Raw genomic sequence first — 22,885 nt, forward strand, 5'->3', positions numbered from 1 at the left:
CGTCTCCTAGATGCAGACATTCGTTTTGATTGAAAATAGAGACAGAAGTTCAAACATGTCTAGTGGTAGATATACAATGTGTACTTATACAAAACTTCATTTAATCGCTTATATCCCTTATCGTTCTCCCCCCCCCCCACAATTCCCTCTAGATTAGATACTTCTGCTGAATTCCAACCCTATTTCATGAAATTACCCACCAAGCAGAGGGAGAATAAAACAATAAAGCTTTATTTCCTTCAGCTGGATGGTCATAAACCATGTCCACAGACTTAAAGCACATCGTAGAACTACTAAAGAAGTCGTTCTCAACCTCCTTCTTTGGTTCCACTATGGCAGCCTATGTCATTGGTGATCTGTGGCTAGTAAGGGATTACTAGGTAATCTTATTATTAATAGGTATGTGAGTGGGGAAAAAAAAGGCCACTATATGTGAATGAAATCAAAATTAATCTTTCAGGAGCTAAGGATTTGGCACTCGTTGGCTGAAACATTGATAGAGGTTGAAGGAACGAGAAACCATCATCGTGTTTAAACAGGTCTTTGATATGTACTTAAAGAGCAGGGATTAAGAGCTGGAAGGTGGGACTCTGCCAGGTGGCTCATTATGAATACTGCAGGTCTGATGCGCCAAATGCCTATGACCACTCATGTCATTAAAAAAAAACCACACACACACACACACACACACACCATAGTCCCAAGGCAAGGAATTTCTTACTTACTCCACACACACACACACACACACACACACACACACACACACACACACACACACACACACACACACACACACACACACACACACACACACACACACACACACACACACACACACACACACACACCATAGTCCCAAGCCAATGAATTTCTTACTTACTTTACAATTTAAATTCTACGACACAAAATCTGATTATGTTCCCTATTCCCTGAACACAATATTGCAGGACATGAGGCCCCTCACTTGAGTTCATATGTCTGATTGCAACAGGTGGCACAAAGGTCCGGCATTAAAAATCCCAATTTAAACAAGAGCAGGTTAGACCATAGAGCCAACTTCCCCCATACTCTACTGCATCAAAATCAGCTGTCTTTAACTAGTCTGGTCTTTACATGATTCCTGTGTTACAGACGGGGTCAGAGCTCACCCATTTCCCGTGTTCATAGGCAACGGGGTGAAAGTTTCACCACAGCTCTCCAAACTCCTTCCTCAATCACATGTAGTTCTGGATATCATACCCAACAAAGGGAGGGCCGAGGGTGAATTTTCCTCAAATTTAACTGTCACCCCCACAAAGTTATTATGCTTATATTCTATGAACCATAGGGAAAACTTCATTAACACTTTTAGGATTTTGAGGTAGTTTTTTTTTCCCATTGGTGGGGTGATCCAAACGAGGTGAGTAGTTATATTCCTTGTAGCTCACATGAAGAAAAATGTTCTTTTTTAAGTACAACCTAAAAGAAAAATCATAAAAGGTAGCCTAACATTTGAATTATTAGGATGAGTAAAACTTAAATATATACATATTCAATTCTCATCATAGCATATGGTAAATTTAAATGAATTTAATTAATGTGGAATCCAAAATGTATTTCCAAGGACAGTGACTCTGTTGGACAGACTGCCATTTAAAGCAGCTCTCTTTAACAAGTCTAGTTTCTGTTTTGGTCCTTGGGGGACAGAGAGGCTCTGAACCAGTTTTGCTCTAAAATGACCCCACAGTTCAAGGGCGATTTAATATAGGCAATAAATACTAACTTTGTGAGGTTGATAACTTATGAATGAATTAACAAAAAGGAATTGGGACAAATTGGAAAGTTCATGGCAAAGCTGAGAGGAGGCTTGGTATTTTGCCTCCTTGCTCTATTTTATTAAACAACTTTCTACAAAATAACTGAGGAAACTAGGAAGCATACAGGTCAGCTGGTTGGGAGAGGTCATACCAGCAACCTTGCACTCAACGTTAGCAAAACTAAGGATCTGATTGTTGACTACAGGAAGGGGAGACCATGAGAATGCAAACCAGTCCTCATCGAGAGGTCGGCAGTAGAAAAGGTTAAGAACTTCAAATTTCTGGGTGTCAACATCCCTGGGGCTTCCATAATAACAAAGAAGGCTTGCCATTGCTACTTTGTGAGGAGTTTTGGTACGTCACCAAAGTCTATTGCAAACTTCTGCAAGAGAGCATTCTAACTGGTTGCATCACTGGTGCAGAGGCACCAATGCACAGGACAGAGAATTGTGAACCCTGCCAGAGCCTTCATGGGCATTAGTCTTCACTCCATTAAGGACATCGACGAGCGGTGGTATCTCAAGAAAGCAGCCTCTATCATCAAGGACCATCACCACCCAGGCCAGGCCCTCTTGTAACTGCTACCATCAGGAAGGAACTACAGGAGCCTGAAGATGAAGACCCAGCCGCACAAAACAACAGCTTCTTCCTCTCTGCCAACAGATTTCTGAATAGACAATGAACCACAGGCACTTCCTCACTTTTTCTTTTCTTTGCACTGAATTATTTCTTTAATGTAATTTAGAGCAATTTTTGTACTTGGGGTAGAACAACAAATTTCATGACACATGTTCATGACAATCATTTCTGATTTTGAGTGGTTCCTGAGAGTAAAACTTCTGATAGATCAAATAAGAGTAGAAAGTGCAAGAGAAACTCAGCAGGTCAGACAGCATCTCTGGGGAGAGATAGATAACATTTCAACTCCAGGATCTTTGCATTGGAACCATAAATAGGTGATAAGGTGAAATAATGGGGCAGTTCATTGGTTCTCCCTCCATAAATGCTATCTGACCTTCTGAGTTTTTCCAGCATTTTTCTGTTTTTATTTCCATTTTCGAGCATCTACATTTTTTTTCAATTCCTTACACTGCATTGTTTCTGATTTGGCTGATGCATTCTGAGTAAGTATGCTTTTTTTAAAAAAAATCCGTTCATCTCTCATTGTCACCTGAAGGTGACATATTTTCCTGAGGTGTAATTCAATAACAATGAACTTTCACATTGCTGAAAGGTTGTCCTTTGTTTATAATTTTATACTGAATACTTGTGGGGAATTGCTTCCAGTTACGGCAAATTAACAAGACACCCAAATACATGTACCTGGATGATGAACTTGTGGACCTCTGATTCTTTAGACACCTTCAGTTATTTTAATAGGTCATTATCTCGCACAATTCGGAGGACCGACGAGTCAGCATTTATCAGATAAACCTTAATTAGAAACTTCAAAAGAGATCACTGGTCAGGTTATGCCTGAAGCAGATTAAATCAATCTAACCCCATCTTAAAGCACATGGAATGATTCTGATGCACTGAAATATTAGCTGGGTATGAAAGCAATTAAGCCTAGAAATTTGATCAAGTAGTTCTGTTTATTACAGCTCTATATGACTGAAAATGTACGGGGTCTCCCATGGTGCTGTGGAAATATGAGGCATTTGCATGTCTAATGAGATTTCACTGCCAGACATGCATCATGAGGTCACATTCCCTTTGCAACACCCCTTTGGTTAAATTTGCTTTTGAGGCTTTGCTGTGAATTTTAGTCCAATTTGTCCTGAGCCATTGGGCTCAAGACAAGAATAAACTCCAGAGGGTTACTAACCCAGCCTGCAACATTGCAGGCACCAGATTTCACTCCATCGAGGACATCTACATGAGGCGGTGTCTTAAAAAGCAGTCTCTATCCTCAAAGACCCCCACCACCCTGGCCATGCCCTCTTCACTCTGCTACCATCAGGAAAAAGGTATAGGAGCCTAAAGACGAGCATTCAACGGCACGAGGATGGCTTCTTCCCCGCTGCCATCAGATTCCTGAATGATCAATGAACCAAAGACACTGCCTTACTTCTCGTGCACTAATATTTTTATTTTTATAGTAATGGAAGATGATGATAATATGAATGTTTGCCCTGTGACGCTGCCGCAAAATAGTGAATTTCATGACTTGTTCATGACAATAAATTCTGATTGTGATTTCACGGGACAATCATGTTTTGATTGGCTTAAACCCTGCAAGCTTCATTCTTGCTTTGTGCCCTTCAGGAGCCCCAACACCACCTTCCCTCTCTAATTCACTGGACTCATCTCCTCAGCCATCAAGCTCAATCCCTGACCATCTCATCTCTGCTCAGCCCACACCCTAACCCTCAGAACCCTCTGATCAGTACATGAGCACAAACCCTCATTCCTTTGGCTCCTTCATTGTCCCAATGGCGCAAATCCCTTGAGCTCCTGATTGTCAGCCCACCTGATGTCCCATTGTGCCAATAACAAAGGTTTCCATCTTCAACCCTTCTACTCGAACCCACATTCTTCAGCAAAATCCAAGGGCTTTCTGCTACCTCAGCCATCTGATGCCTGGCTTGCATCGAGCATTTTCCTTTCAACACTGCAAAGTGGATAAAAGATAATGGTTTGCTAAGTGGTAAGCAAAATGCTATTAGAGTACCAGCGACCCGGGTTCAAATCTGGGGCTGTCTGTAAGGCGTTTGTACGTTCTCTTCGTGTCTGCGTGGGGTTCCTCTTGGTGCTCCAATTTCCTCCCACCTTTTAAAAAGAATGTACAGGGAATGTACAGGACTTCTCCGTGGATTGTCACCTTGTCGTGGTGGAGAAGCTAGTGTGGTCCTGAGTGATGCTCCTGGTAGGGCCACCCATGGCGGTAAGGTTGAGGGTGAGATCCCTGACAAAGTTGCAAAACCAAGTCCTCAACAGGCAGACGGAGGCTGCAACAAGTCCATCCTCTCCAGTCGCCATGATTTCCATGCCCTTGGAGCGAGTTGGTCAACTTGTGAGGTATCGAGCACTTCTTGGAGCGCCACATCAAATGCGTCTTCGCTCCGTGGAAAATGGAACAAAGTCCATCATCCTTGATCTCCAGGGATAGCCATGACTGACCAACAGGGATTGTAGGTTAATTGGAGCATTTGGGCTCTGGGCCGGAAGGGCTGTTACTGTGCTGTACATCTAAATTTCAATTTTTAAAAAAAAGGACAATAAAGTTAAACACACTAAACCAGCTATGACTCCCAGTAGTCATGGAGTGTAGCTGTAATGGTCCACTGTAATTTCTAGCCACTTATTTTTATTTATATTCGATGGCAGATGGTTGGTAGAGGACCAGTGAGAGACTTCAATAATAACTAAATATTAATCTTTACAGATCTGTAAATATGGCTTTGAACTGTGTTATCAGAACAAATAAGTAGCCTCCAGTGAGGACAAACCTTTGATCAGTTGTTAATACAACAAAGCAGGAGTATGATCCCAACGCTGCCACTCATTCATTTATTTATCAGGAGTGGATAGCATTGATAATCTCCTTGTGTTTTAAAGCATGTATTCAATGATACTCTGGAATGGTAATGCAGATTTGCAAACATTAGGAAAATAATTAAAGTATTTGTAAAACATATAGGAGAAATCTGATGTAATATCCTGGATTAAAAGATAAAGCAAATCGTATGGAAATGAAATTCCACTTCTGGTACTGTACATGTCTTTTTAAAAATCACGTCTTCTTGAGACTCACTTTACCTCAACCACTTTTCTGTTCACCTCCAGACAAATGAAAGAGATCGTCAATACTATGTTTGAAAAGCTAATACCGGAACTGCTTTATCATGTTAATGTCTCAGAAGAATCACTTTGAATTTGAGTGACCTAATCAAATGGTCAGCAATCTTTGTAATTGTAAAGATCAATTTTTTGAAGTGAGGAACTAAAAATTATTTACATGCAAAAATCAATAAAAATTGATCAGGGTTAATCACTACCTCTCCCTGTCACTATGAGAATTATTTTCCTTCAGCCTGCACATTCATTTAAACCGGGGTATCACCACTGGACTGCAAGCTTGATCCAGTTAATCAATCTTCATTTGTTTTTTCTCCAACCTTGACTTTTGCATTCCCTGCTCTCAATGTGGCCTCTTTAACATCGGTGGGAACGTTGCCAATAGGCCACTGCCCTGATAAGCACCAGCACCCTTTCTCCGATAGTCATTCTACCTCCACTCCCACCACAATCTGTCTGACCTCGTCCATTGGCAGGGTATGAGCCCAAGCGCAATATACGACCAATATTCTGCCTGGTGTCTCCCCGTTCCTTTCCCTGGGTGCTCCAGTCCCCCCCAACTCCTTCAAAACGTACATGGTTGTAGGATCATGTTTGTGTATCTAGGCGGCATGTACTCGTGGGCCAGAAGACCCTGTCGCCATGCAGTTTCCGATTGACCAGCACCCACATACTGAATCCATTGGGTCTCCTATCCCCTGTGACCACTGTTCCCATCTGCCCACCAACCCTCCCCTATCTGCTTCCACTTAACACCTTCCTTTCTTAACAGATTCCATTATCTGCATTTTTCCATACCTTGATGAAGGACTCAAGCCCAAAACATCAGTTCTGTATTTTTACCTTAGCTACATAAAGGACACTGCTGAGTTTCTCCAACGTTGTGTGCTTTTACTCCATTATCTGTAGCCCTTGGTCTCCTTAATTATCATTTCCCAGCCTCTGTCTCTATCTCTCCCTTTCCCTGTCTCATCCTCTCCTCACTTGCACCCCCCACTTGCTTGCCACCTCATTCCTCCTCACTCCTCTTTCTGCTGACTACCTCTCCACTACACTCTCAGTCCTGATGCAGGATCACAACCCAAACTATTGACTATCTCATTCCTTCCACATAGATGCTGAGTTTGACTTTCAATTTCAGTAGCTGCTGTTTCGTGTGGCTTTGCTTTCCTGCCCACTCTCTAACCTACCCACGGTGTCATTTGGTATGAAGAGTGCTTTACTTTCTTTCCTTCAGTTTCAAAAAGTAACCTTTCAAAATTAATAATATTACAATTTATGATATGAGCAGCGAGGAATTTCTGTTTGAAGCAAGAAAATCACTTCCAGGCCAAGCATCCAATTGGAACTGGCAGACAGACCCACACAAAACTGTGGTTGAAGTAAAAACACAACGCTGGAGAAATTCAGCTGGTCAAACAATGTCCTTTATGTAGCAAAGATAAAGATATGTGGCCAACATTTTGGGCTTGAGCCCCTCATCGAGATTGGAAGATGAGTGAAGTGGTCAAAGACCTCAGACGTGCATGTCAGTCCTATGGATAATCGCACTAGGACCTTATGACCTTCTCAGCTGGCCATTTGGTGACACCAGGAGGAACAGAGGCCCACCGAAGTGATTCAAATACTTCTAATATCGGGTTCTGGAGAATTTAATTGTGAGAATTTCAAGCCTCACAAAGAAAACCCATTTGTCTGGGTCACAATGTTCCCCCTCTCAGCTCCTGCTGACAAAACCCTTCTCTAGCTTTCCATCCCAGATTCAACAACATGCCCGACATGTTCCTTTCTTCGACTTAATCTCTTGCCTAAACTTGTATTGTCATTTTCAGTCTGTTTTGGTTGGCAGCTATGGACGTCCTTGACAAACATCGGCCAGGTGGTACTCTTTCTTTTGAATACATGCCCTGCCTGAACACAGTTTGGAAAATGATGTTGAGCTACCTGTTTAAACTGCTGCAGACTTAGGCGAATACATTCCCAGGGTGCTGTTGGGCTGGGCTTCTCAGCATTTACAGCAATTTCCTGTGCAGCTTTTTTTCTTTTAATCTGAAGGTACAAGATGCTACAATCTGACGTAATAGCATCAGTGGGAGAAACAAAGGGTTCTGGCTTGAAACAACGACAATTATTTCTCTCCAAATGATGTTACTTGACCCATTGAGCTCAAAATAGAGTGTAGTTTTGAGCTGTTCTCTTCTGCAGAGCATCAAAGACATCGCCTGAGTAAAGCAATGATTTATTGTACATTTACAGTTTAATGCAGGGTGGCCAAACTACAGCCCTGGGCCAACTGCAACCCGTCACCCATTTTTAAGTGGCCTAGGGTGACTGTTGGAAAATAAAATGGAACATGAATACCATCTCTAAAATAAATTGCACTGTGTGTGTGTGTGTGTGTGTGTGTGTGTGTGTGTGTGTGTGTGTGTGTGTGTGTGTGTGTGTGTGTGTGTGTGTGTGTGTGTGTGTGTGTGTGTGTTGTACTTCTTAATTTCAACACTAGATGTCACTGCCATTTTCAACAACTACTAAACCGACCACTGAAATATTACTCATTGATGAAAACATTTACCCTCAGTTAAAAGAAAGATTTACCTCAGTTGATTAAACAAAAAGATGGAAGATAGCCAAAGGAGTACCGAAAATTTCGAACACGAGGGGCGGAAAAATTAATAATTTTTCACAGTAGTAATTGGAAAGTGTGCTTGTTTGATTTGCAAGGAATCTGTTAACTCTAATAGCCTGTCTTTAATATCTAATCTACTGATTTACAAATTGTATCATAATCATTAAGGTGGACACTTGGGCTATAAACTGTATTCTCCAAGTGTGGTGGAGACAACCTTGTCCCTTTCTTAATCTTTTCTCCTGTTCTTATTTTGCACCCAGCTTTTTATTTTGCATTGCTTTTTCAATGAGAAGAGTTTTACGTATGCATTTAAATTACAGGTGTGAGCACACAATAAACTACTATAATAACAGCTAAATCATTCAGTAGTTTATTGGTGGAACCACTGTGTAACTACTAGTGCTGTCGAGTACCAATGTACTGTATGGGCTAGCCCGCCCCTGTACCTGTGACTCCTCCCCTCAGAATTCCCATAAAGGTGATTAAGGCCAAACCCCTCCCTCAGTACCTGCCTTGGGACCGGAGCAGCAACGTGTGAGACATGCTTACAATTTATTTAATTACTATTTAATTACGACTTCCAGTCTGACGTGAGTTATTGACAGCTTATCACTATGTAGTTATTTTGATTTAAAAAATGAATTTTCAATGGCAGAGAGGTTTTCTGGTTTAAATACGTTGTTTTTCTTGCAGTGTAAATGATTGAAAACTGCCGGCCTAATATTGTTTGACCCGCGACCTCTTATTTTTTTTCTGTATGTGGACCACAACCAAAAAGGTTTGGCCATCCCTGGTTTAATGTGTTACATTTGCCACTTACAATGGGAGTTCCTTATTGGGATGAATAAATGCAGATTGGATGGCCACTCTCTGACCCCAAAGTCACATGTTTCTTTAATTTTTCCCCCCCGAACACCACTGATTTTTCTGTTTCTTCATTACTCCAGTTTACACTGTTTCAATGAAGCCCAATGAAAACTTCAAGAACAGCAGTAAAACACGAAAATATGCAGACACTGTTTTTGTTCAGTTGCCTGCCTTCACTTTTCTCATACCTTGATGAAGGGTTCAAGCCTGAAATGTTGCCAACGTATATTTGCTCTAAATCAGTGGTTTGGAACCTTTTTCTTTCCACTCACATACCACTTTAAGTACTCCTTATGTCATCGGTGCTCTGTGATTAGTAAGGGATTGCTTAAGGTGGGAAGTTGGTGGAAAGAAAAAGTTTGAAAACCACTGTTTTAATCGTACTTAATTGAGTCATGGTGAGCACGGTTTCAGAACTCTAAAGGAAATGTGCCAATGAGAAATTTTCTAAAGCAAAATGCTTCAGTAACAATTGGGTCCAGAGTAGGGATTCCCTTCCAATCCACAGCAATCCCTTACTAAGTCCAGAGCACTGATGACATAGGGATTACTTAAAGTGGGATGTGAGAGGAAAGAAAAGAGGTTGAGAACCATAGGTTTATATTGTTTTACCTGCCGAGTTTCTCCAGCATTGTATTCTGACACAGTGCTCCTTGTGAAGCAACTTTCCCAAGTTAGTGTGGTGTTCTCTTCTAAATGCACCTTTTGTTAGTTCATCCCGTGGACTAGTATTTCTTTGTTTAAATCTTTTCTGTTTTCACATTCTCCTTCTGTTTGTTTTATTCCCTGTGGTGCGCTGTTAGCCAGAATCAGGCACACACAAAGATAAAGACTGTACAACAGGCTTTAATCCACAAAGACTTCCACAGAGCCAGGCTGGCTGTGGCTGCAGCAACTCTGAGAGAGGCCTCGGGAGGCCGGCGCAGGCTTATATCCTGGAGAGTGATTGACACCTGACCAGGTGGGGCTTGATCCCTTCAGGACGACTGATTGATAGCCGGCCAGGTGTTGTCCTGTCCCCTTATATTCCTGCAGGTACAGAGGTTGCCCCCTGCAGTAGGCCGGTGGTGTACCACTACATTCCCCCTGTTTTTTTTTCATTTCACTGCCACTTAAGCTCATCACCCAGTTCCGCTTGTCTTTTCCCAGGCTCTGCCTGACCTGAGCTTTTCCAACCTCTTCTGTTTCCAGTTCAGATTCCCAGCCTCTTGAAAGTTTTGCTTTAATCTCCTTCCTTTACTCTTCATTGGCGAGATTTAATTCTTAGAGCAACAAATGAACCACTTCCAATAATAATCCTGACTGCCTTGTGGCTCAGGTTCGAAAGTATCAAGTTGATTTTTCACTCTCTCTGTTCCAAATCACAATCAAATATGTTTAAAATTCAATCATTTCTCAATTGTAACTGGTACGACCGATGCAGATCAGATTCAGGTATCTTGTTGGTAAGAATCCTTTTTAATCTGTTGAACTGGGTTCTGACACCAACTATCACTGCAGCCTTCCAGAAAACATGGCATTTCTACTTGATGTGTCAAATATTAGTGGTTAAAAGAGTGTATGCTCATTAGAGTCTTAAGTGGTTTCCACCAACCGGGTATCCTGATACTCTACCTCATTTGTAATAACTTCACTACCCAAATATTATTCTTGGTCTTCAGAGATCTCTAGTGTTTTCCATATGAATTCATAACAATTTTCATTTCCTTTTGTGGAGGAAAGTGGTGTAATCTTTCAATAAATGACAGTTACTGTTTCCTTTCAATATAATGAAACATGCTCACACTCACATTTCTGAGCAGTGACATTTTATATTGAATTTAAATATGTCCTTTATTTGTTTAGTTTTAATCTACTATTAGTTATGGCATTTAATCTTGTGTTACACTGCACTAATTTTGAACAAATCTAGGAATAGGGAAGAGGATAATTAACTTCTCGATGTATGAATTGTAATGCAAATTAAAATGATTTGGGTAAGTGCTCATAGAAAATAGCATATTATTGCAGATGTATGCTCTAATCTACCATCTGCTTAAAATATAATTTTATAATGATATACTTCTGTTTGAGAATTATTGGAAATCATGTTTGCAATGACTTTAATATAATAAATGTGATTAGATATCTTTATTTTCAAGTTGTCAAGTCAAGTCGCCTTTATTTATCATTCATACCATGCTCACACGGTAAAGATGAGATGGCGTTTCTCCAGGTCCATGGAGCTTATTTACATAAATACAGGTTAGAATAGAAGTTAAACACATTGAAATATTAAGACGTATACAGTAAAAGTCCACATTTGTTCTGGGAATTCAGGAGCCTGGTGGGGGGGGGGAGGAACCTGTTGGCCAATCTGGACGTGAGGGCCCGAGTGCCGTGGTCCCTCCTACCAGATGGATGAAGCTAGCTTCAAAAGCCTAAAATGAAGAATTTCATCAGAAATGTCAACCTAGCTTTCTCCTTCACCGGCGTCTTGTCAAGTCATTCCAGCTTTGGCAGAATTCTTTCCCATTTTCAGCATTTTATTTTAATCTTTCTTGGAAACAATTGAAGATTGCTTTGCCTTCTGACTTGTGAATGATGTGAAAAGTAGCCCACAAGTAACATGGCAAATGTTACATTTATCAACGTTATTCATCTACTTACATTGCATCTGGTACCTGTTGCAAGGCTTAATTTTATCCAGTTGCTCTGATAGGAAGTGGGAAGGTTTCATCCTGCATGACAAATGTCTCTCTAGATTTCCATTTCCATTTTAACCTTCAGAAAAGAAAATCAAGACAGATGAACAATGGGTCCCTATCACCCTTTTCACATGATCACTCAAATGTGATTTATTATTCAGAATTTGAGATAGATTTCATATCCCCTGTATCTTTAATCTCAGTGAAGAACTTGAAATGGTGCAATTAATCAAATTTAAAAAACAAGTTTTTCTCACTGGTTCACATTTGCAGTCAAATCCCCCCTCGGTATCTAGCCCCTTTGTGGATTAGAAGATGTCGGATAAGTGTATTTTCCAGTTGCTTGAGGTTGCGTGGTAGCGTGGACTGGAAAAGCTAATGGTGAGGTGCACCGATTTTAAACATATGTATTTTTTACCTATTTATTTTCCTCAATTTTTTTTTCTGATTGCTTGAGGCTGCCGGTTGCTTGAATTCTGGATACTGTATTTATTTGAATGTGGCAAACTCTGGCTCTCAGATATTACACTGACAATAACTTGTAATATTTTGTTCATTGGTGATACCTAAACATTAGCATCAAGCTCAGTAAAGTGTCATCAAAATGCATAACCTGATTCTCTTTCATCTATTTTTATTTGTCAGATTGCAACTCCAACAATTTTTCATTTGTAAACATATATTCACATGTGCACAGCAACTCGTGATAAACATTCATACCGTCAATACTGCCAGTTAATATTCTTACAATCCCTAAGATTTTATTTGCTGCTCTTCATCTTTCTGTTGCTGGTATTTCATAGAATAATAAAATATTGCAGCATTTGACCCACTAAGTCTAGATCGCTGATTTTCTCCACATGAACCACTTAAATTAATCTCCCTCTCGCTTGCTTCAAATATCAATAACAGCTCTTCTTCTGAAGTATTTCTGTAATTCCCTTTTAAAAAAAATTAATAGACACCATCTCCACAAAGCTTGTGGTAGACATCCTAACCATCCTCTGAGCAAAGAATTCTGCCCTTGAATCCTTTAAACGTTCCTTTCCCATTGACTGGGAGAGAAATCTGTCCTTACTAACTTTGATCACTAATGCGGTGATCATTTAAGCCTCTTAACTTCAGTGAAAACAGTCCTCACTTCTTAAATAATTCTTTCAAGATATCAAGAATATTTTATTGTCATGTAGTAAAACAGAAAATGTGATATTACATTAAGTTTCCTTTAGTCGAGCTAAGGCAGGCAAAGATTTGCTATCAGCAAAAATTGCCCAGCTCCCCTTATGAACCAAAAGAGAGCATCCCAGAGTCAATGAGTGTCCATGGATTTGCCTCGTGCACTCCCACAGCCTCAGAGCCTTCAGTCCAAAACATCGGCAACCGGAGGACCAGACACAATCCTCTGACACGATCAGGAAGCCTCCAGCACCCATGGCAACCTCTCGTATCCCAGCTCCAATACCCCATTAGCCAGTTGTGAGCCAGTCTCCAGCAGTCCGCAAGTCATCAACTGCCAAACCCCTGTGTGTTCTTCACCCTCACTGGTCCACCACCGTGGTCATCATCCCCTGCTTCTCCTTCTCGATCGGGGGGGGAGGTGGTCTCCCTGTTTACTGTTGCCCTGTGCCAGTCCTCTGCTTCACCAGGGTCTACAACCCCTTGTGGCTGTTGCCATATATAGGCACCACCATCTTGGGGCCCAGACCCCGCAGTCGCAGGATTTTAAATTAAACTACAGTCGTCTCCTTTAGCAGGCCATTTGAAGCCTGTTCAGAACCGACTCCAGTCCGACTTGGATCCCGCGGAGGAGCCCTGTGTCTCCACTCCCGCTCTCCGCGAGTCCACACCAGCGCTGCCACTACAGCAACTCCATCCTTCACAAGCTTCATGCACGTATTTTTAAAAACATTTCCATAGTTAAGCACATAAAACTGTACTCAATTTTCACATTTCAGACAAATACCTTCTAAGGGGGGTAACTATTACCTTTCTTTAATATTCTATATTTCTTGATACAAAATCAAGGATTCTCTGCCAGTGAGTTGACACATAACTAATTTTATATCTGCATATCACGTCCTTCAGCCTTATTCCATTTAAAATTTGACCAAAAGAGATGTACTTACTTCTCCCATTCTTGCGTCACATTTTCTACATTTAATGCTGCATTCTTTTCCAACCTTCAGTCCTCTTCAATAAATTAATCAGTCAATTTGATCACTGAATCCAAATAAACATGGAAAAAGTGTGTCTCAATGTACACCATCACTATTTTTAAATGTCTCTGACAAAAGGACAGCATGGGTTGGCGTAGTAGTTAACTCAACGCCTTTACAGCGCCAGCGATCGGGACTTGAATCCCGCGCTGTCTGCAAGTGGTGTGTACATTTTCCCCATGCCTGCGTGGGTTTTCTCCCACCATTCGAAACGTACCAAGGGTTGCAGGTTAATGGGGTGTAATTGGGCGATACAGACTCGTGGTCTGTTACCGTGCTGCATGTCTAAATTAAATTTAATTTAAAGTTATTAAAATGTAAGTAAATCATTTAAAATGTATGACTGTTTGAAAAGAAAAATGCTAACTAAAAGTTAGACGTACATTAACTTGAAGAGAAGCATTTTTAAAATGGAACCTAATTTTCCCCGTGCCCCACATACATTTCTTGGACTTGCATCCAGGTGAATGAGAAAACTTGACATGCCTCCTGCATCCTAAAGCTGCACGATCGAAACTATCCTGTCCAGATGCATCCCTGTGTAGTACAGATGCTGCTCTGCCCATAATGAGGAGAAACTGCAGAGACACGTTAATACAACTCAGACCAATGTTTTTTTTTGAACCAAAAATAGACTTTACTCACAATAATGTATTTACAAAAAGAAAACTATTCGAAGTCTCTTCTCACCCTTAGTGTCATATCCTTACATTTTTGTCACTGTACATTGTGACATTCATTTTTTTTTATTTAGCGACATCGCCACCACTGTGGCACCTTGTCATCATTCCCCCTTCTATTGTTTGATGCACTTCTCCTCAGTCTCAGCCTCTCAATGCCCAGTAGTGGAAGGTCTTTAGACTGTGGTCCTTCCTCACAGCCCCCTCGCATTGGCTACACCAAGCCTCTGTGCGATCCTCAGCCCTGAGACCTGGAGCGTGAGAGGTGGCAGCTTTCCAGCACTGACCATGTGCTGAAAGACCAACAGGTTTCGGGCAGACCATAAGGTGTCCTTCATGAAGTTGCTGGATGTCTTGCTCTGTGTGCATCCCTGGGAACAGCCCATAAATCACAGCTGCTGCTGTGCCTGAATCGTGACAAGGATCCATACATCCTTCTCTTCACACTCTTAGCGAATCTGCATTTCGCAAAGATGTGGGTGACTGTCTCCACTCCTCCGCAGTCATTTCGGGGACGATGTGCGTTGCGGGTAACGCTCCAGTCGTCTAGGAAGGATCTGACTGAGAGGGCTCTTACCCAGGCTAAGTCCTGATGCTTGCTTCAAGAGCACTGGCGACAAGGCATTCTGATGTGGATGGTCTGCTCAGGCAACCACCTCACTGCGTCCATCATGTCTCAGAGTCTGCAGGATATTCCATACTGACCACTGCCGGACGGATTCAGACCAATTTCTTTTTTCTGATATCAACTGCTCATCTATCATTCCTCTCCATGGGTGCTTCGTGACCTGCTGAGTCCCTCCAACTTCTCTGTTCACTTAGAACATTACATTATAGCTCAGTACAGGCCATTTGGCCCTCAATATTGTGCTGACCTATATATTTCTAGCAAGAAAAATACTACACCCTCCATGTACCTGTCTAAGTGTCTCTTAAGGGCCCCTAAATGTTTCAGCCTCCACAACCATTCTGAGCACTTACCCCGATGTCTCCCCTAAACTTTCCTCCCTTCACTTTGTACAAACATCCTCTGGTATTTGCTATTTCTGCCCTGGGGGAAAAAAAAAAATGCTGGCTGTCCACTGTACCTATGCCACTCAGAATGTTGTAGACACCAGATGACTTATCCAAGGTATTTGTGCAATTCAGATTTTGTAAACTTAAACTGGAGCTCCAAAAATGTGATATTTAACTTTCAAACTCAGTCAAACTAGGGGAAAATCATATTCGTTTTTTTTTTGTTCATTTAAAGGGGCACTTTGTGACTTTGCCAAGTAGCCGCAGGATAATTTATGATGTTCACAGAATATGATAAAGCAGGGAGAGCTGTTGGCACTCTTATTCCATGTGTGTTGCTGGGAGATCTCTGTTAGCACCTGCCTCTGTAATGTCTCTTAGCCAGCAGCTGCCAGACCAGTGTCACACATCACTGTTCAAAGAAGGATAAAACATGTCCAAAATTGAGCATTATCTAACACGGTTCATAATAAAATAAACAAAGAATGAAAAAATCAAGAATCATTCTCCTTGTGGCTAAAATGTACTATGCAGCGCCTTTCCCCTTTCACGACCTTAGCTGGTGAATTTTGGTCTCTTTTTCATTTTTACTCATATGCCCTGCATCCTGGTTGCTGGAAGATTGCACCCCTTCCCTTTTAATCTTGCACAGATAACCTTGCCCTCGATGGGCCAGATTCAGATGACCACCCTGAGCCAACTAAAGGAGGATGGTTTGCCACGGAGCACTGGAGACTTAGCTGAGAGTACGTGATGGAAGGTCGTGGAGTGAAATCATTGCACTCCAGCGTACCTCTCGGGGATGATGCGAAATCTCCTTGCGCTCAGACCACTACATTGTTTCAATGCCCAGACCTAGAGCTGGGCTGGATGGCGGATGCATGGAAATGCCATATACAAGCCGCTCACAGTTTTACAGAGCAGAGCTATGACAAGAAGGATTTAATCTCTCTCCTGCAGAAGCATTGACATGTTATCCTATTACCTGTTATTCTCCCAATCCCACTGTTGTTGATTATGAGTAGAGTCCTGCTTCAATTTCATTAAGGGGCTGAATCCAAGGAGGAGAGCGAAGACAACAGAGGCCAAACAATTGCAATTCAAACTTTTGTCGGCTCTGGATCTGATTGGAGTACCAGCAGATCATTGTGTGGAACGTGGGACTTTCCCCTCCTTCCCTGCAGCCTCGCTCTTCTCCACTGCAGCCACTGTCTGCGACGCCGCCACTCCTGGTCACTGGGGGGAGTGTGCGTTTAAGGTTACCTCCTTCAGTTGATGTTGCGTCACAAAGCTTCACCAACTGAACTAAATGACTTGTGCTGCCATCAGGAACTGAGAAGGTCCTGCTTTAGTGCAAGTTTCAGAATGCAAACCTCTCCTCATTTCTAGTTGAGCTTACTTTTTTGTTCAGGCCCTTTATTTCACGACACAGTAAATTAGGAAGAGCGGAGCTCCCTTGAATGGGAACTGTGACATACATTGAGTGTGGGGAATTATCCTGCACTTAACTAATTGATTAGATAGCAATTTCTAATCTTGATTACATTAGATTACCTTGATTAATTAGATAGTAATTTTTGCTATCTCCTTTATAATATATCTGTGCTATAATGAAGTCATTGGTCATTATCGCACAGAAATTAGCTAGGATTGGTTCTGGTTAAATTTCAATCAGAACAGTGTAACTCTTATCTTAACAGCATGAGATGTCATGTGCTGATACATCTCAGCTACGATTAGACCATCACAAAGGTTTGAAGCTGTTCATGGTGTGAGCAGGGGCTGTACTCTCACTGCCTGAATTTTACCTCGGCCTCATGGGAAGGCCATGAGACAGACACTATTGGTAGAATCTGAAGCTAAAGCTGTGTTTTTTGGTGCAAAAGATAAGCAAGGAGGCAAATGGAATGGTGGCCTTCAGAGCAACATGGCTGGCGCAGTGGTTAGCGCCACAACCTTACAGCACCAGCGATGGGGACTGGGGTTTGAATCCTCTGCTGTCTGTAAGGAGTTTCAATGTTCTTCCCATGCCTGCGAATGTTTCAAGATTCAATGTCTTGTCATGACAATAAAACGGTGTCAAATTACATGAAATCTGACCTTGACAGATTCACAAATGGCAGGAATTGCCTAAACGCCTCTTACATTCAGAGAGAGAGAAACAGAATAGAGCTCCCCCCCCCACCCAGAGTTACCAAGTGTCCACAGATTTTCCCCCAGCGTTTCTGCAGCCCCACAATGTCCAGTCCATGCCATTGGCGACCCGAGCTCCCGATCCGAACCCCCGACACAGTCAGGAACCCTTCAGCACCTCCTTGCATCCTGGTTCCGATACCTGATATCCCTCCAGCCAGTCTCCAGCTGTCCGCAGCCCAGCGCGTCTCCCGACAGCTAGTCTGCACCAGCCCACAGCTTCTGCGGATTCCTTGCCTCGAGTTGCCAGCAGACCGCCGCATGCACTGGTCCCTCAGTTGCAGAGCCCCTGCACTGGTTTGCCGCCGTGGTCACCATCCCCACGGGTCGTCTCCTCCACTTCTGCATCTCGATGTTGCATGATCTTCCTGCCCTCTGGTGCCCTGCTCCAGTCCTCCGCATCCCCTGGTGGCTGCTGGTTAATAGGCCCCTCCACCTTCGGTGCAGACCCAGCATCAAGGGATTTCATCTAAAGCCACCACTGGCTCCCTCAACGGGCCGTTCAAACCCCGTGCGGAGCTGTCGGCAGTCGACCAGGCGGCTGGACCCTGTGGGAGTGCTGTATCTCCGGTCCCCGCAGGTCCATTACAATGGCTCTGCCAGTGCTACCACCTCCACAACACAGAAGGTGGGAGGTCTGCGCAACTGTTTTGTCCTACCGTTCAACAACGTACAGGGGTGGGGGGGGCGGGGTGTAGGTCATTCGAATGAAAATGGGTGGCACATGCTCGTGGGCCAAAATGTCCTGGGAATTTTTTTTTTAAATTAATCACCAGAGGGATTAAATTTAAGAGCCAGGAATCTGTGGAATTCTCTGCAAAGGCTGCCACATTCAATATATTTAATTAGAATTAGAGATATTTTTTGCATTGCAGGAAAATCAAGGATTATGGGGAGAAAAAAAAACCTGTTGGAGGAGCTTGAGTCCATGGACAGATCAGCCATATCTCTCTGAATGGCAGGGCAGGCTTAATGGCCCAGATATTCTTCCCCCCCCCCCCACCCCCCCACAATCAGAACATAATTGTGGGAAATGCTCTGGGCACATTGCCCCATCAACAGATTGTCATTATTTACCACTTGTTAACAGACTGAAATTACCCAAATTTGACCCTAATTGGACAAATTGAAATTTAAAAAGCGCTGGAAATTCTCAGCAGGTGAGGCAATGGAAAGAAAAAGCAGGGTTAAATTTGTAGATTAGTGAGGAAAAGAGAAAGTAAATTGGTTGTAAATTGCAGAGAAGCTGAAGAGGGCAGTGGGATTACCGCTGATAGGGTTAGGCCAGCGTCAAGGTCATCAGTTGATTGGTTGGTGAGGGCAGCTAGAGAGGGGAAAAAAATGGAAGAAAAAGGTATGAGAAGGGCCAAGAGTTAGCAAGTGAGAAGGGCGGATAAAGGAACACCTTACAAGGACCTGCCCAGCCAAATGGGCAATGCTGATGGAAACGGGAAAAAAAACCAGGGGCAACATCACAGATGGATGACTTACAGGACAGAGTGTTGGGTATGATACTGACAGAGGAAAACAAGTTATCTGAAATTGTAAGATTCCCTATCAAGTCTGGTAAGCGATGAATGGCAATATTGTAATCGTGTAGGAAGACACAAACAGGCAGGTGGGAGTGGAATTGAGAGTTTAAAGGTAGCAGGTAAGTGGCAGCTCTGGCCCTGTAGACTGATCACAGAGGGCCAATCTACGTATGATTTCTCCAGTACAGAAAGACAACGGAACCAGAAATCGGAATTTATCATCACAAACCTGTCATAAAATTTGTTGTTTTCTGGCGCGCAAATATTGCTGTAAATTACATTTCAAAAATAATTAAGTAGTGCAAGAAAAATAGGAGGTCCATATAACCATAGGAGGTATCTGTGGTTCATTGCCCATTCAGAAACCTAATGGCAGAGGGGTGGTAGAAGCTGTCCTTACACTTAAAGCAGTCCACAGAATTGAGAGAATTGTAATTGAGTTGCTGATTTGCCTAGAAGGTTTGTTTGGGGCCTGGAGAGAAGGGAAAGAGGTAAAAGGACAGTCAGGAAAAGGAACCAATAGTTTCCCAGTGTTTTATTGTGTTTATTCATCACACTGGAACAAATCTGACCCTTTAGAGGCAGTGGAGGGGGATGATGTTGACATAGTGTTAGGCTCCATCAATATACATGCAGGATGATTTAGATCAGTGGTTCGCAACCTTTTTCCTTCCACTCACATGCCACTTTAAGTAATCCCTATGCTCTGTGATTAGTAAGGGATTGCTTAAGGTGGTATGTGGGTGGAGAGAAAAAGATTTGAAAACCACTGTTTTAATTGTACCTAATTGACTCGTTATGTGCACAGTTTCATAACTCCAAATGGGTCAACGACCATTTTTCTCAAGCAAAATATCTCAGTAACAATTGGATCTAGAGCAGCGATTCTCAACCTTCCCTCCCCACTCACATCCCACCTTAAGCAATCCCTTACTAATCACAGAGCATAGGGATTACTTAAAGTGGGATGTGAGTGGGAAAAAAAAAGGTTGCGAACCACTCATTTAGATGCAGGTGCTGTGACCTGGCGTGCAAATAAAATGGAGACCATTCACAATCCACAATTTTCAGCGGTCGAACATTGTGGCCTGTTCTCTAATAAATCTGCTCAATATGAAAATGGACTGGAGTAAGTGAGATTTACCAGCATTATTCACAAGGAAGTGCTATTTTTTTGCATCAGATGTTACACTAAAGTCCCATAATTTTACATGAGTACATACAAAAGAGCTAACAACACCATCTAAAAGAACAATTGGTGCCTCACCCTTTATTGCCATTGTGTTAATTCCTCAACTGACATTGAAAAGCTGACAAGTTCATCTTTCAGTTCGCGAAAGTGCTGGAGAAACAGCATCTCTAGAAAGGAACAAGCAGTCAATGTTTGGCCTGAGCCCTTCTTCAGGACTGTCAAAAATCAGTCAGGCACCTGAAGAAGAATTTGTGGAATTTTACAATGGACACACTTGCCTTCAAAGCAGTGAATGGACTATAAAAATAGTTCAATATATTTAAAGAGGTTGCTTAATATAAACAAGCACCGTCTTTCCCTTCAAAAAGTTACAGCTTTACTGCCAGGATTCATTCTTTCCTGGGTCAGAGGGTTGTGCTTTCAAACATAAAGTCTATCCTTTCACTTCACAGCAGTTACAAGGGACTGCTGCCATTTCACAGGTGGTCATTTTGATGAGAGGTTTAACCAGAGCCTCTTTGATTGCTTCAAGTGTACGTCAATGATCCCATTGTACAATTTTGAAGACGACTTTGGAAGTTATCGCTGGTGTTCCGTCTAATAGTCATCTCAATTAGAAAACACTAAAACATCACACAGATGAATCAGATTGTCGATGGTCCGCTGTTCTTATTAAAAACATGCAGCCATTCAAATATCACAAAATGTCTGAGCCCATCAGCAGGGTCGGGCGAATCACTGACATTTTATGAGAGTTTATCCCAGATTAGAATTGGTGCATGATCTGTACAATTTTAGTGGGAATTTAGTACTGTGGGTAGGAGGAAGAAGGAAGGCAATTTCTTTCATATTTTCCATAGCTTAATGTTTTACATTATCTCTGACTCTTTATGACACGTTTTAATAATTTTAACTTTTTAAAATCTTTGACTCTAATTAGAATTTAAAAAAATGTCTCAGAATGTCAACGGCAATATTTAATTTCCCACCTTAAATTCCACTGAAGTCTGCCAGGATATTTTGGGAGCCTCTTTACTCTCACCCACAGGGCTTGTTTTCAGTCATAATTTACCACTGAGTGTCAAGATCGTGGAGACCCAGCAAGAACGGCACTCCACCTCTGGCCCAGGGAAATGCGTTTCAGACTGTGCACCCCCAGCCCAGAGAAACTTTGGCTTATTCTCCGGTCATTATGAGTGGAAGTTTGGTGTGCAAAACAAACAAAAAAAAAGGTGTCTGCACTTCCTACATTATGAATGAAAGACATTTTGTTTTAAGCATGCTGCCGGCAGCAATGTTCATGGCTGTCTCAAGGGCCATGTCAGCCTGAGTTCTCCAACCAAACAAAATTGTTACTTCAAAATCCCAGTAGAGAGCTGCATAATAAATATGCCAAACCATCAGTGAGACAATCTGCACTCAAGCATCAGAGCATCTGGGCTAAAGTGCATGTTACACAAGGGATGTCTTGCCACCTTCAGTGGCCAAAACGTTCAGTAGTATGCTGTCTAACACAGTGAGTCAAGTTATTCCAGTTCACATTGGCGCTTTTTAAGTTTTGTCTTTTAAAATACAAATGTTGTTATTATAAAATAAAAGACCAAGAACAAAGGCAGCAGCGAAGAACTACAAGCAGGAATTGCACCCTCTGCAGTTTTACATATAGTCCTGGTGAGGTGGAATAGCAGATAAGTTACTAAACTAGCACCTCGAGACCGTAGCAAGTGGAGAATGATGATGGGCATTTACTGTCATATTCTTAAGTAGAATGCACAGATGCACTGAAATTCCTACTTGTTCCAGCCAAATAAGATACTCCAACTACAACTATATCAAGTAAATTACCATAATACGCTGAGACAAAGAATATAAAAAGTTAGGTAAATACTTTTTCATATTTGCAGTGTCAGTTATAGTTAGATTATGGCAGCAAAATAAATATGGAATTAAAAAGCTGGTATCAATAAGAGCAAAGGTGAAATTCCAAGTGATCTTAAATAAAAAACCCATGTGATTTCCTTCTGGGAAGGAAATCTTTACTTGGTCCAGAAAACAATGAGTTTGACTCTGAATTGCATCCTCCGTTTGGGGGGAAAAATTAGGAATGGACACGAAGCATTAGAACTGTCCAGATCCTTAAAGCAAATTCCCTCTGAGCGACTCTGCCAATTGGGGATGATCCACTCAGTTCTGCCTTACTACATTCCTGGGGACTTCATCTCAGGACCCTCTGCCTCGTCATAACCCAACAGCATCATATTGACCATTTCACAAG

General features: G+C 42.1%; 1 long non-coding RNA gene across 3 annotated transcripts in view; it reads left to right on the top strand.

The window, feature by feature from the left end:
* The window catches only part of LOC138750024 (uncharacterized), a 51,073-nt gene that overhangs the window by 18,402 nt on the left and 9,786 nt on the right, over positions 1–22,885 (top strand). For 2 of the 3 annotated variants that reach the window (XR_011349022.1, XR_011349023.1), the window contains exon 3: positions 461–582. The exons of the other annotated variant lie outside the window; for it this stretch is intronic. This is a non-coding gene — a long non-coding RNA (uncharacterized lncRNA). The remainder of the gene's footprint in view (positions 1–460; positions 583–22,885) is intronic. 3 annotated transcript variants of the gene reach the window in all.

The sequence above is a fragment of the Narcine bancroftii genome, chromosome 14 (genome assembly GCF_036971445.1).
Source record: "Narcine bancroftii isolate sNarBan1 chromosome 14, sNarBan1.hap1, whole genome shotgun sequence".
In the NCBI taxonomy this organism is placed as follows: domain Eukaryota; kingdom Metazoa; phylum Chordata; class Chondrichthyes; order Torpediniformes; family Narcinidae; genus Narcine; species Narcine bancroftii.